Genomic DNA, 15,211 nt, shown 5'->3' with positions numbered 1-15,211 from the left:
AGTGTGTTGTGGCAAGGAAAAGTAACATCCCTACGTCCTTGAGAACACGATAAGCTAGATACATGGCATCAACTAACTCTACCTTAGTATGGGAGTTCCATGATGGAATTCCATCCCCTAGTCGATGCACAGTACTATCTTCAAGGAGATGAACCACCATGATATCGCATGCTATGTTTGTGGTTTTTTCATCAACCTTGACCATCTTGTTTTGGTTGATCTCCTCCAATGCATCTACCAATCAAGAGAATGCCTCACTTGGCTGTTTCATAATGCATGTCCAATCTTGAATGGGTCGCAGAGAACAGTACGCCACTCCACCTTGGCTATCATAGTGGCATGGGAGACAAAAACTTGCAAGGGGACTTCCATGGGGCTTTCAATGTTGTGGACCTCTGCACATTGACTCCTCGATTAGTAACATATTCTTCTTACTGAATGTTAGCGATAGATAATATTCTTCTTACATGTTTGTTTACAAGCATGTGTGGTTGGAGCATCTTGCACCATTGTAGCTTCGTGGGAGAAAATGCCTTGCAAGTGGACTTCCACGTGACTTTTAGTATGGCCCTTTGCATGATCAATTCATAATTAGCAACATATTTTTCATTCAAAATGTTATTGTAGATAGTATTATTGAGACACGTTAGTTCACCATTGTCTATGGCTAGCACATCCTCCAACATTATAGGTTGAAAATCAAAAATTGTATCCCCCTCTGCAAAAATACAGACCATTCTTATTGGCATTGTATTGTGGGAAAAAAAAACCACGAGTCACACTTGTTTACCGGTAGCTGCTACGTCCCCTAGCATGGCTAGTCCGTGTTTTTGCATTGTTTCCGTACAGGGACACATATCACTATTAACATCATATAATGATAGAATATTTTAAAGCTCTGACATCATCCAATCATGAAATGTGTGGAATTCACGAGCATAGTTTCTTTACCTCTCTGTGCATGCGCCACGTACAATGTGACCTCAAATCCAAGACACTCAGTTCTTCCACCCTCTGCATATTAAAAAATATTGTTGATGTTACTTTGGTGATGAACAAGAATTACATGCATTCACATCATGAGTTTTGTACAAAAGAAAGCTTACCATCTTGGTGCTCTATAATAGGTGTATTGATTCCATGTGATGCCTCATTACTTCTTATCATTGTCATGCATCTCTCTATATTAGTGTGTAAGGTAACACTCTCCATTGGAAGATTTGGAAGAACTTGTTGTATCCTTCTATCCATACCAATGTCACGGACCTCCTCGGTGATGCCTTCCATTGCAATTTGCTCTTTAGTGGTATCAACGAAGGGGCCTACATGGTTTGGTGGTTACAATTCATATTCAAGGAAATATTTTCACTAGAGGGATGCAAGAGATGTCTTGGCTATAGTACTTCAAAACATCAAACCTTTTAGGTGTGGAGAAACCAAATGAATTGGTGGATGAGGTCCGATCTTTGCCTATGGCTTCTCTTCAATGATATTGGATGCGCGCTTGCTCTTCTGTTCGCTTGCTCTTCTGTTTTATTTTTACAGTAACCGCACTACTAGTATCAGTTTGCTGTGAACCCATCATAGTCTCTTCATTAGGAGACAACAAAGTGCAATATACTCCTAATAATGCAACTCATTTCACTTACCATGCCTCCGGATCCTTATGTTTCCTGTGTTTTTTTTTTTCATTGAGTATTTTTTGTACAAAATTTTCTCATTGGAGGGATATTCATCTTCTGGATAGTCGAGGAAAATAGGGCATCTTCGATATACCTCCTCATCCCACTCTTGCTTTATCTGGTAATCCTAATACATGCACTAATCTTCCTACATGTTTGCCTAGTCCTCACACTCTCCTGGCAAAGTTTCTATAACCCTCCTCTCCAACTACTCGTACATGAACCTAACTTGCAAAGTCACCATTACAATTCTTGAATGGATTGGCATGATAGCACCACAGACATGCTACTAAAGAAGGATATTGTGAAGTACCTGTACAGAAGCCTCCATGCTACCAACTTCATTGACTTTTGTGACTCTATATCTTTGTTTGGCCTGAAATCATGGAAGACAGTGCAAAACATTTGCTCTCTATGTTTTCTCTTTATCTCCTGGGTATACTGGAAGAACAAATCACGTTCCACTCGAATGTTATAGTAGTCCCGACTCAAAAGAAATCTCTTTCCGCTGTCTTGCAACATGGCCCAAAAGGTCTCTTGTCTTACCCAACTTTGAAACTGTGCATTTTCATCTGCTTGAATCAAAGTTATGTTGTTTAATACCAATTCGTCAAACTTATGATGCACATAATTTAGATGAACAAGAATAACTTACGTTTAGGGCCCACTCTCCATGGCCTTCAATATCCTTACGTGATCTACCTCATTTAGCTTTGAGGATGCCAATGTGTATACTCTCTTCTCATTCAATACACCCCCCATCTTGAAGCCCCACTTCAAGACAGTTCTGCATTGACAAAAACATTGTTACTTTGGACCAATGTAGTTTGAGTACATATAGATGGCAGGTACAAAGAGGTAGCAACTTACTGATACCACTTCTCTCCAAGGCCGGGGTTTGCAACTCTTAGCAAACATCTTTCTTGAAGAGCTTTTCATTGACACTATAGTACGCCTCTCCCCACTTGGCTCTAAACTCAGAGTCAGAGAGTTGTGTCTGTTTTTGTTTGATCGGTTGCACTGCCATATCATACTCATCGTGCACTTGGTAATTAGGGACAACATAATTGCATTAGGACAAAATACATTAGGAAAAACATTGTTAAGATAGCTTGAAAACTACCTACCTTCCACATAGCATGGGCAAGTGCAATCAATGGTGCCTTCTACCATGCGGGAATGGGTTTCGGCTTTCTGTGCACTTGCACTCATGCCTTTGTCTCATCAGTTAGCTTGTCAAAAATAGTTGTGCAGTTAGCCTGCCCTAACATCCTTGCTTCACAAACAAGGTCTAGATGAGGTATGGACAACCCCCTTTTGTGCCATCTTGTGTGCATTCTATATTAGGATCTCATGCATATTAGGATCTCATGAATATGGTCCATTGCATATCTGTTTGTACGAGAAATAGCTAACAAAATCTCCCCCTCAACCACACTTGTCACTTTCACAAGGCGACAATCAACGTGCACATGTTGCCCCGCGTTATTTGGAAAGGTTGTTGCAAATAGTCAATTATGTTAAGGATGATGTACGAAACAAACACATTGCAAAATGTTAAGGTCCTATGGTTTAGGGCCACTCATATGTGCATATCTCATTCATCCATGCTGTGAGCCGATGGTTACCATCCCAAACATAAAACATGCAATTTGACAAAGATGCCCAATCAATGTCGCTGATTTCTGCCTCGAAGTCATCATGCTTCTTTAGACAATGGGGGTCCCACTCAGTTCTAATCATATCATCAACCTCCTTGCATTGGTGTCTTGAAGTCTCTAATGATATTATGAATATACACATGATCCCTTTAACATACCTGTTGCTAAAAAAGGTTTCCAGGTTTGCTTGTACCTTGATGTGACTTGTCTAATTGTAGGCATGGAAACCAAATGACATAATGGGATGGATGGTAAAGGGGTGGATGTCCGCATCTGAATAAGACGATGAAGTAATTAATATCCAATCAATGTAAATAAATAAAAACCATAATCTAAATCATGCTACCATCTCTTACAAGCACTCATCATCAACGTTTCCAATTGGTCTTCTATGCATGCTTACACAATACGTTTATCACAATTAACTATGAGAGTAATCTCGGTAGGCGTTTCACCAACATTTGTCATGCGCTTCTTTTCGGTTCTTTGTGTTCGATTCTTCTCGGGTTGCATATGGCCATGCCCTTGTTGTGCACTAAAGGACTCGATGCTTTGATGGTCATTGCTTTCCTTGTCAGTATCACTCTCCGATAGTACAAGCTTTCTCTTGCTGTTCCTCGCTTGCATCATCGAACTGTACCCACCTTCTCTTGATATCACTCCTTCCCCACATGCAATTGCAACAGTGACAATCACAATCACAAGGGTCACCCCCTTGCTCTTAGAAGGTGACTCCCCCTTGTGATTACATGTTGCCAATGACAATCACTTGTTGTCTTGCTATAGATTATGGAGGCAAGTCAGAGTCCTTGAGAGACTCGTCTGGTCGTCGCTCTCTTTCTTGCAAACAATGATCTGAAATAGGATATGAGGGGGAGATAGAGTAAACGTAACAAAAATCAAGAGAGGAGCTAGTTACCATCTGTTCAATTGGCCATTGCACAATTGTGTTTTTCTCAACATCAATCTCAATATTGCCTTTGCCATAGGCCTTCACACCCCTCTGATGCACAATGGTGATAAGAACTCTCACTCATCCAGGGAGCAAGCTTGATGAGGGGAACATTTGTTGGATTAAACCTTCTATGATCCTTTCATTGCCCTCGTAAAGGGTGACATGATCTTGTCTTTTGAAATTAGATTTGGCCATAATAGAGAGGCTTAGGGTTACTTCTTACAGATATATTGTTTCCTCAATTTCTTGCCAATGAAATACCAATTGAGAGAGAGAGAGAGAGAGAGAGAGAGAGAGAGAGAGAGAGAGAGAGAGAGAGAGAGAGAGAGAGAGAGAGAGAGAGAGATGGAGGGGAGAGGAAGAGATGACATTGGGATAAGAGAGTAAGAGATAAAGAGAGAGTGAGAGGCATATAGAGGGAGAGAGAGCGAGAGTGAGAGGGAGAGGGAGAGAGACAAAGAGAGGGAGAAAGGTGGGGATAGATTGAGAGAGAGAGAGTGTGTGTGTGTATGTGAGAGAGTGAGTGAGTGAGTGAGTGAGAGAGAGGGAGGAAGGGAGAGAGAGAGAGAGAGAGAGTGGGAGGGGGAGAGAGAGGGGAAAAGCTTGGGATAGAACAATGAGATAGAGTATATGTGACAGTGTTAGAGAGAGAGGTGTGGAGAGAGAGAGGGGGAAGAGAGAGGTGGAACCCTACTGAGGGTAGGGGATTAGAAACAAGAACTTGAATTGCAAGGGGAGGGGGGTCCTTTTAAAGACAAAGGAGAGAGAGTGAGGGAGGGATAGAGAGAGAGAGAGAGAGTCACATACCGAGAGTGGAACGATTTGCAATGTGAAAAGGGGGGAGTGGTCCTTTTATAGGTGAAGGAAAGAGAAAATAGGGGGAGAGAAAAAGAGTAATGAAAGAGAGAGAGCATGCAATAGGTGTAATTTTTTCTCACTAGAAAGGGGTCATTGACAGCCCCTTATCGGATGATTTTTTTTTTCGATGACCCATTCTTCGATAGTAAATTTTGGCCCAACTAGATTTGTGGTTTTTTTTTCGCCCATTAAGGGGTTGCGGTGACTTCTTTTTTGTGAAAAAACAAACCACAGATCCGAGAATATATAGTATGGGGAGAATAGGGACCAATAGGGTATGGGTTTTTTTTCCACTCTTAGGTGAAAAAAAACCTGTACCCTATTGGTCCCTATTCTCCCCACGATGTATATTCTCAGATCTGTGGTTTGTTTTTTTGCCAAAAAGGGGTCACTGAGAGCCCCTTATTAGGTGAAGGGCCCATAAATCCAGTTGGGTAAAAAGTTGCTCTCTCAAGAAATGGGCCGTTGAAAATTTTTTTTTGTCCGATAAGGGACTGTCAGCAACCCCTTTTCGGTGAGAAAAATTTGCACACATCACATGCCCTCTCTCTCATCACCCTTTCTCTCACTCCCCCAATTTTCTCAACTAATTAACAAATATTTACTTAATTAACTTTACAAGCGAAAGAGAGATATAATTTTCTAAATAGTAAATCTTTACACTCCTAGAAGCATAATATGAGATAGTCATACAAAGTAGAAGCTTATACACACTCGTTCAAACATTGCTTTATTCATGTTGTCTCTCTCTCTCTCTCATCCCTCTCCTATCACTTTGTTACTCTCTTCCCTCGCCCAACTAGATTTGTGTTTTTTCTTCACCCATTAAGGGGTTGTTGGCGACCCCTTTTAAGTGAAAAAACAAACTACAGATCAAAGAATATACATCATGGGGACAATAGGGACCAATAGGATACGAGTTTTTTTTTCACTCTTAGGTGAAAGAAAAACACTCAGTTCCTCTCTCTTCTCCCCATGCTGTATATTACTCGGATCTGTGGTTTGTTTTTTCGCCACAAACGAGTCACTTGACAGGCCCTTATTAGGTGAAGAAAACCTACAAATCCTGTTGGAAAAAAAGTTACTCTCCTAACGAATGGGTCACAAGAATATTTTTTCGTCCGATAAGGGACTGCCGCGGCGACCCCTTTTTGGCGAGAAAAAATTACACATCACATGCCCTCTCTCTCATGACCCTTTCTCTCTCTCTCTCTCTCTCTCTCTCTCCCTATTTTCTCAACTAATTAACAAATATTTACTTAATTAATTTTACAGGTAAAAGAGAGGGATATAATTTTCTAAATAGTAGATCTTTTTACTCCTAGAACCATAATATGAGATAGGCATACAAAGCAGAAGCTTATACACACTCGTTCAAACATTGCTTTATTCATGTTGTCTCTCTCTCTCTCTCTCTCTTTCTCATCCCTCTCCCATCACTTTGTTACTCTCTCTTCCCTCGCCCAACTAGATTTGTGTTTTTTTTTTTTCCCATTAAGGGGCTGTTGTTGCCGACCCCTTTTTGGCGAAAAAACAAACCATAGATTTGAGAATATACAGCATGGGGAGAATAGGGACCAATAGGTTACACGTTTTTTTTCCACTCTAGGGTGAAAAAAAATACTATGTTGCTCTCTCTTCTTTCCATGTTGTCTAATCTCAAAACTGTGGTTTATTTTTTCGAAAAAAAGGGGTCACCGACGGCGGTAGCCCCTTATTAGGCAAAGAAAACCCATAAATCCAGTTCAAGGAAAAGTTACTCTCACAAGAAATGGGTCGCCAAAAGAAAAATTTTGTCCAATAAGGGGCTGTCGATGACCCCTTTCTGGCAAGAACAATTTACACATACCAGATGCCCTCTCTCTCATCATCCTTTCTCTCTCTCCCCCCCATTTTCTCAACTAATTAACAAATACACAAGGGCCGCCGGGGGGGACACCAGCACTCCCTTCCTAGCGCTTACCTGACCACACCACGTCCGCCCGTCCACTTGGTGCGTACTGATCGTGCCACGCCCACCCAGCTTGCGTCTTGGCCTCTCTCTCTCTCTCTCTCTCTCTCTCTCTCTCTCTCTCTCTCTCTCTCTACACATGCATATAAAGACAAAAAAAGTTAAAAATATTGATTAATTTCTTCTAAATTGAGAAATTAATTAATTAATAGTTATTAACTAATTAATTAGTTAACTAATTAATTACTAATTAGTTAATTAACTTATTAAATTTACTAATAATAATTACTATTAATTAGTAATTAAGTAATAGTATATAACCCGTTCATTACTTAATTAATAAATTTGTTGAAATTAGTAATTAAAGGGGGCACTGACACCCCCTTCATGGTGCTTACCTCATCATGCCACGTCCGTTCGCCCGCGTTGCGTCCGATCGCCCGGCGTGTCTTGACCATGCTGCGTCGCACCCGCCCGTTGTTCGCGTCTTGACCGCCCCATGACAACGCCGCGCCTCTCTCTCTCTCTCTCTCTCTCTCTCTCTCTCTCTCTCTCTCTCTCTCTCTCTCTCTCTCCACATGCATATAACAGCAAAAAATGTTACTTAATTTGTCATAAATTGAGAAATTAATTAACTAATTAATTAATTACTAAATAGTTAATTAATTAATTACTCATTAATAGCAATTATTATATAATATTGAGTCAAATAATAAGTGGATAAAATTAACTATGAACTAATTAATTAATTATTAACAAATCCACTATTAAGTATTAATTTAATTAGTAATCAAGTAAATAATTAGTAATTTGTTATTTAGTAATTAGCATTTCACTAGTAGTAATTAAAATTAGTTGATTACTAACTAGTTAACTAACTAATAGTAATTACTATTAATTAATAATTAAGTAATAATAATTACCTTAAATTAGTAATTAACTAATTAACTAGTTAACTAATTAAGTAGTTAACTAATTAACTAGTTAATTACTACTTGATAGTAATTAGGTAATTAATTAGTTAATTAACTTATTACTAATTAATTAATTAATTAATTAATTAATTAAACTAAAAAACTAGTGAGATAAACACTTATTGAGTCAAAAAATAAGTGAATAAAATTAACTATTAACTAAATCAACAAATTAACTATTAAATATTTAATTGATTATTAATCAAATTCACTTACTAATAAATCTATTGATTAATTAAGTAATTAATAAAAATTAAGTAAATTTTTTAAAAACAACTAATTAATTAATAATGTTTTAAATTTAATTATTTAATAAGTAATTAATTAAGTATGTAACTAATTAATAAATAAATTAATAATTAATTATCTAGTTAAAAATGAAGTAACTAATTAAGTGACCATTTACCAAATTAAGAAACTAATTATTGATTAACAAATAACATTATATTTTATTTTAACTTATTAGTTAATTAATTAATAATTAATAATTAATAATTAATAAATAACTAATTTTTAATAACTATTAATTATTTAGTTAGCCAACAAAATTATATATTGATCGATTAGTTGAAATTAGTTACTACTTGCTTAAAATTAATAACTACTAACTAAAAAACAATTAGTAATAACCAATAAATAGTTACTTAAATTGAATAAATAATTTATTAAAGTTAATAACTAATAATTTATAAATATTCATTTATTTTTTATTTATAAATTACTTAAATATCTTTAATAAGCTATAAATTAGTTTTTAACTGCCAATAAATATTTTTATTCAAATAATAATTGCTAATGGTAATATTAGGTATTTATTTTATTTAAAAATATTAAATAACTTTATCACATAGTTATTTAGTCATTAAAACTATTTATTTCTCAATTAATTAATATTAATCTATTAATTAAATTTTTAATGATTTAATATAAATCAAATAACATCTATCAAGATGGTATAAGTTAGTTCATTGATTAGCTAAATAGTGTACCGATCAAAATATATCAATTAAATTATGAATTAATTTCTTAATTGATAATAGTTAGCTTGTTTTTTAGTTCATGTATATGAACTAGCTTATTGATTAATTAGTTATTAACCATTGGTATATTAATATTACTTAATTTATTTATTAATTTATATATTAGTATTAATCATTTCATATAAATTAATGTATTGTAATAGTAATACTAATTAATGAGTTAATATGATTGTACATTAATACTTTAGTCGTATGGGATTTTTTTTGGAGGGAATGAAGAGAGAGTACAAGTGCATGTGGATTAGGATCCTGAGAAAGGGGTCACCGAACCTGCATCTATCTTAGTTATTTGGGTTTAGGGTCCAAGGTATGAGAGAGAGAGTGGGTGTGGGCCACCAGGATGGTTGATGAGAGAGAGTGCATGTGGATTGGGATCATTTTGTCGCCAAAGAAGGGGTCATCGGCGGCCCACCAATATTTGGTGTAGAAAAATATGACTAGCACCCCTCCCTCCCCCCCCCCCCCCCCCTTCCCCCCTCTCACATCTCTCTCTTTATATGGCACATGACTCCCAATCCCCCTTTCTCCATCTCTCTTTCTCTCTCTCATGCATTTAATGCCCCACTATCTCACAGTGGTTATATGAGGCCACACACCCCTTATGACACAGCGCCTCCCCCTCCCTCAAGTTGTGGAATATTTTCTTAATCTCATAGGTACGTACATATCTCCCTCCCTCTCCCTCTCCCTCTCTCTCTCTCTCTCTCTCTCTCTCTCTCTCTCTCTCTCTCTCTCTCTCTCTCTATCACCTCCGGTCTCTCTCCCTGGCTCCCTCTTGGTGCTCTCCAACCTTCCCTCTCTCTCTCTCTCTCTCTCTCTCTCTCTGTGGCACCTACATCCACTCACACACACACTCTCTCTATCTCCCTCTTTTTCTCTCTCCCTTCCACACAAATATTTATATCCTCTCTCTCTCTCTCTCATTCACTCACTCACTCACACACACACTCTCTCTCATATTTGGCACCCGTATCCATACACAAACACACACACACACACTCTCTAAACCCTAAATCTCTCTCTCTCTCTCTCTCTCTCTCTCTCTCTCTCTTCGTGGCACCCACATCCACACACACACACACTCTCTCTCTCTCTCTCTATCTCCCTCTTTTGCTCTCTCCCTCCCACACATATCCTCTTTCTCTCTCTCTTCCTCTCTCACTCACTCACACACACACATACTCTCTCTCTCTCTCTCTCTCTCTCTCTCTCTCTCATATCTAGCACCCATATCCATACATAGAGACACACACACACACACACACACACATACACACACACACACACACACACACACACACACACACTCTCTCTCTCTCTCTCTCTCTCATGCCAAATACTTTATATATATAGCACTCGCATACACACACATGCATGTACACACTCTCTCTCCCTCTCTCTCTCTCTCATGCACACACTTTATATATTCTCCTCTCTCTCTCTCTCTCTCTCTCTCTCTCTCTCTCTCTCTCTCTCTCTCTCTCCCTCTCTTGTATATGACATACACCCCCACACTAAGTCTTTCAATGACACCCATATCTAACATGAGTATTTGTACATGTGTAGATAGCTTTGGAAATGGATCCAGCATCCAATGCTTCACCAAATACCGAGGTCCTCATATATGTATTGTCCCTCTCTACCAAACCTATTATGCACTACACGAGTAGTCGGTTCCTAATGTTGAAGAAGGAAGAGATTTGCAATGGCAATGGGTACCTTGTTCTTGCTATCACCCATGCAAATGGCCAAATACAAAGCACGCTAGTCCATTGTAACAATGATCAGGCGCTTGTCCAGGTATATGTTCTAGATACCTTGGTCTGGCAAGACTATCTTGTCGAACAAGGAAATAGGCCTACATTGTAACCTTTCCCCACCATAGACCTCACCCAGAGCCCTTGTAGCGTTGAGAAAACAACATTTACCATGGAAGCCTCACCACCCCCCTTGGACATTGAGAAAAACAAAACCATCCCTATCACGCTTGATGTGGACGAGGAGGGGATGCGACAATCCTCTTATGCTATAAGTGTGGTTGAGTACATAATGTCTTTGGGGGGCTGACACCGAGTCTTGTGTCATTTGCTTCAGAATACGAGCACTATAGAGAGAGTGGAGGAGATCCAATTTTCTATGAAGGTAATGTGGTGTACGAGCTTCCACCAGTAGCAAACAATATGTGTCCAATGGAGGATATGGAGCAAAAGTACGATGGACATTGCTGGACAAATCCCACGTCAACATCGATGGCATTCCTTGGTATTGTTCGCTGAAGCAAATGTATCAAAGAGATATAGTGTCCCAATAGAGATTGTACTAGCAGGTTTTAGCTCCCCAAACAAGGTGGCATGGAAAGGTGCAAGATTCTTCATTCGCTCCACTATCATTAAAGTGATTGCAGAGTCGCATGACATGGTTCTAGTACCCTATCGCAAAGTAAATCACACTAATCAAGCCCAAATACATGCCATGCAGGTAAACTTAGTACCACCATACCAATTTTTGGAATGTCAGTTGTTGGTCTTGGAAGCCTTGGATGCTTCTATTGTAAGAACCCCCCATCCTACTCTCCAAGTGTGAGTGTGTAGTGTATTATGTGATGTCAGCAAGGCCAATGTCAAGACTATTTATTCATCAAGGCACACATAACCATGAGGTGTAAAGAGGCACATGTAGAGCTAATGTCAAAGAGGTGCGAAAGGCTGTGGAGGAAATGCTAAGAGACTTTAGTGTAGTTGAACCTTGACACTTGCAAATGACTGTGGCTAGAAGGCTAGTGATGGGTGCCTTGGTTCGTGAGTAAGGTGTCCCCATGTCCGACACTGAACTATCGACGATACTCAAGGAACTCCAACCACTCATTCAGAGGAATATGTAACATATTATTCCATTCACAACACATTTCAAAATATCTTTAAAAAGCCATGCATATGAAGATCAATATTTTGTGCATGCAGGTTCAAACACATGGTCTGTGCACCACGCGTTAAGAGTAATCAAGGAATGAAATCTCATCTTCTAAAGTTAAAGCAACATTATGTATACATATTTTTCCATGGTAGCCTATTTCATGGGCAAGCCATTGACGATGATAGTAGGTGCTTTATATTCAAAATGTCAACAATTGGGCCAGCCTCAGGGGTTGACTCAATGAATATTATGTGAAGGAATGGCACTGGGGACCTATGTAATATTTGGTTATGCTTCGACCATGTGCATCGCATTACTGATTGGACTACCATGGCAGCACATGTGTATGACCCAAGGTAGTTTCTCTTACCTAATTCTACCATCACAACACAAACTTAAGTAACATAGTTCTCCTTACTCTCCCATTCCATTCTTGTGTTTCTATAGTGTACAAGAGTTGATGACTCTCGAAATATGTGAGATAAAGGAAGAGGACATAGATGCACAAGCTCTTTTTTGGACAAAGATGAATGAGGTGAGGGAGAAGTGTGGACACAAGTGCTGATTTTTGAGGATTCAATGGTAGACGAGGCGGCTTCCAATTGGAGGGCCATCATCACAGTGTTCAATGGTGGTCCGGGGACAACGTAATGCGGGGAAGGGAGAGATCTTGCTCATTTCATTGGGAACAAAGTCTCCAAATACACACATCACAGTATGTGCACAAGAGTTTTCAAGATGAGCATAAGTGCTTGTGCCGCATGTGGAGATGTGCAGTCTCACAGAAGATGCTGCAACAACACAATATCAATTCATTCGGGCTTAGTGGGCCTCAAGGAAAGTTTTGGATTGCAATATACCAACAATGTATTGTTGGCATAGTTGGTGGCATATCAAATATCCACATTGGAGGCAGCACTTTGTCGGGGTAAGACTAGTTCGTAATAGTAGGATGTGACATGTGGTGCATTTGTTTTCTCACGCTCGATACCTTGTCATGATGTATTTTTGTCTAGGTGGTGGAGGATATTGCTCACATGCCAACCACAAACTTGGCAGAGCCAATGCATGCAAGTTGGTTGGTAAGGGAGGGATTCAAGGGATCTATCAGCTTGTACGATGCATCTATCAATGATTCGGCCAGCTCTCTGCTACCAGAGCACAAAATGACATGCATTCATTGGTTGAAAGTTTCATGGTGTTGGACCCAGTGCAGAGAAGCTTTTGAGTTGACTACAATAAGGAATTAGCCCCACACCTTGAGTAATGGAAAGGATGGTTAAGGAGGTGGCAAGAGGAACTGAATTGTATAAACGTCTCAATTTCAAGGGGACAATGTGACTGTAGTAAGAAAATGCAAGGTTGATAGGAAAGTGGGCTGCGTGGATGCCAACGCCTCTCACAGGCCTGAGTATGTGACTAAAAACATACCTAGAATAAAGGGTGCAATAAAACTAAACTTTGAGGACCCTTTACCTTCCAACCAATCAAGGGCAGCGTCACCAAATTGTTCAGAGGAAATGGTGGTGGAGACAGTCCTTCATGATACCGTTTGGGCTATAAGAAGGATTCTAGCTCGTAGCCATGTACAATGTCAAGGATGGTTGGGAGCTAGAGAGGAAAAATGCAAAAAACCTATAAAAAATACATCACATGGGGTGCTTGCACTTCATTTTGGGGCATCATGGAGTGGTCTAGCTCAAGAGGAGAAGCTAGTAATCAACATGAAATGCAATGCCAACTCATGTGGTTTTGTACTGATAGTGTGGACCATACATGGAACATTTGTTCTTCCATTCATCACCCGCCACCTAAGGTTCCACAAGTATGGCCAGTGGCTCAAGGCACTAATTTGACCGTAGAAAAAATCCACATTTTGGAGAGTGGTGGATTTGTTTTACAAAAGGCAGCACAAGAGGCGGATGTTAACAAGGGCTCGTGTAGATATCGAAGAGGTGTTTCACAAGCTGCAAGGAAAAGGATAGACCCAGCGTTGGCTCTAGATGCAACTATGAAGGGCCGCACAATGGTGAAGCCCTTGAAGCATGAGGTTTTCAAACTAGAGATAGCTAACTCAAGTGTCATGCACGAGTGTTATGATGTGCACATTGCAAAGAATCCAACATGTAATTGTTGGGATTTCATGGACCATGCGGTAGAAGAAAAAGCATATTTGGCATGCAAGAACCTATACTATGTGTACCTCTATGTGTTTGGGATGGATGCAAATGCTAACATGTTTATACACCAACCCACACTCACTAAAGAAAACTTGCACATTGTATTTGAAAGCAGAAGAACTTTTCCAACACTAGCTATATAGTGACCAGCAATGCAATGCCAACACTACGCCTTAGCACAACCGCATTTTATTTTGTTGAGAAAGTCACCATTATACAATCCATTTGGATGGCAAGCCTTTGGTGACCTTGTCTCTCTTAATTTGACAAGCAAAAGCATGTTTTCCAGAGTTAACACAATATAAATGTACATTTGGATTTCTTGTATGAGTTGTCTTGTATCATATTTGTTGGGGAGAGGGGGGGAAGGGAGAGAAAGGGGGAGGGGAGGGAGCTATCAATGCTTTAAAATTAAATTTCTAAAAACACCGAGTGGCTTTCACATTATGAGAGAGATATATATATATATAGAATTTAAGAGAAGCATTTGTTACACCACATGCCATAATCTAATGTGAGGCCTTATGATACAATGTGGACTAATTTCATGCATGAGAGAGAGAAAGTGTGAGAGAGAGGGAGATAAACACTGAGAGTGAGTGAGTAACTAAGATTTTTATACGTGTGTGTACACACACACACACACATATAGGAGAGAGAGAGAGAATGTAGAGTGAGAGGGAGAAATTGCATGTACAACCCTAAAGTGAGAGAGAGTAAAGACATGGAGTAATTCATAAGAGAGAGACAGAGGGAGACAGAGAGAGAGAGGTGTGGGCAGTGGTGTTCCATTCTTTCGAGGTGATTGCATGAATGAATCCATGTTACGTGTTAGAGAGAGAGAAATTGTTTACATGAGATGGAGTGCTATTTGATCGAGTGTGCTAGAAAGAGAAAAAGAGAATATACACGTAGAGGAGAAATTGAGAGAGAGAGAGTGTGTGTGTGTGTTTGAGTGAAGGTAGTGGTGGTGGAGGTGGCAACAGTATTGGTGGTG

The sequence above is a fragment of the Lygodium microphyllum genome, chromosome 8 (assembly GCF_053477565.2).
Source record: "Lygodium microphyllum isolate KBCC chromosome 8, Lygodium_microphyllum_v1.1.10, whole genome shotgun sequence".
NCBI classification, from domain to species: Eukaryota; Viridiplantae; Streptophyta; class Polypodiopsida; order Schizaeales; family Lygodiaceae; genus Lygodium; species Lygodium microphyllum.
This window is presented reverse-complemented; position numbering follows the sequence as displayed.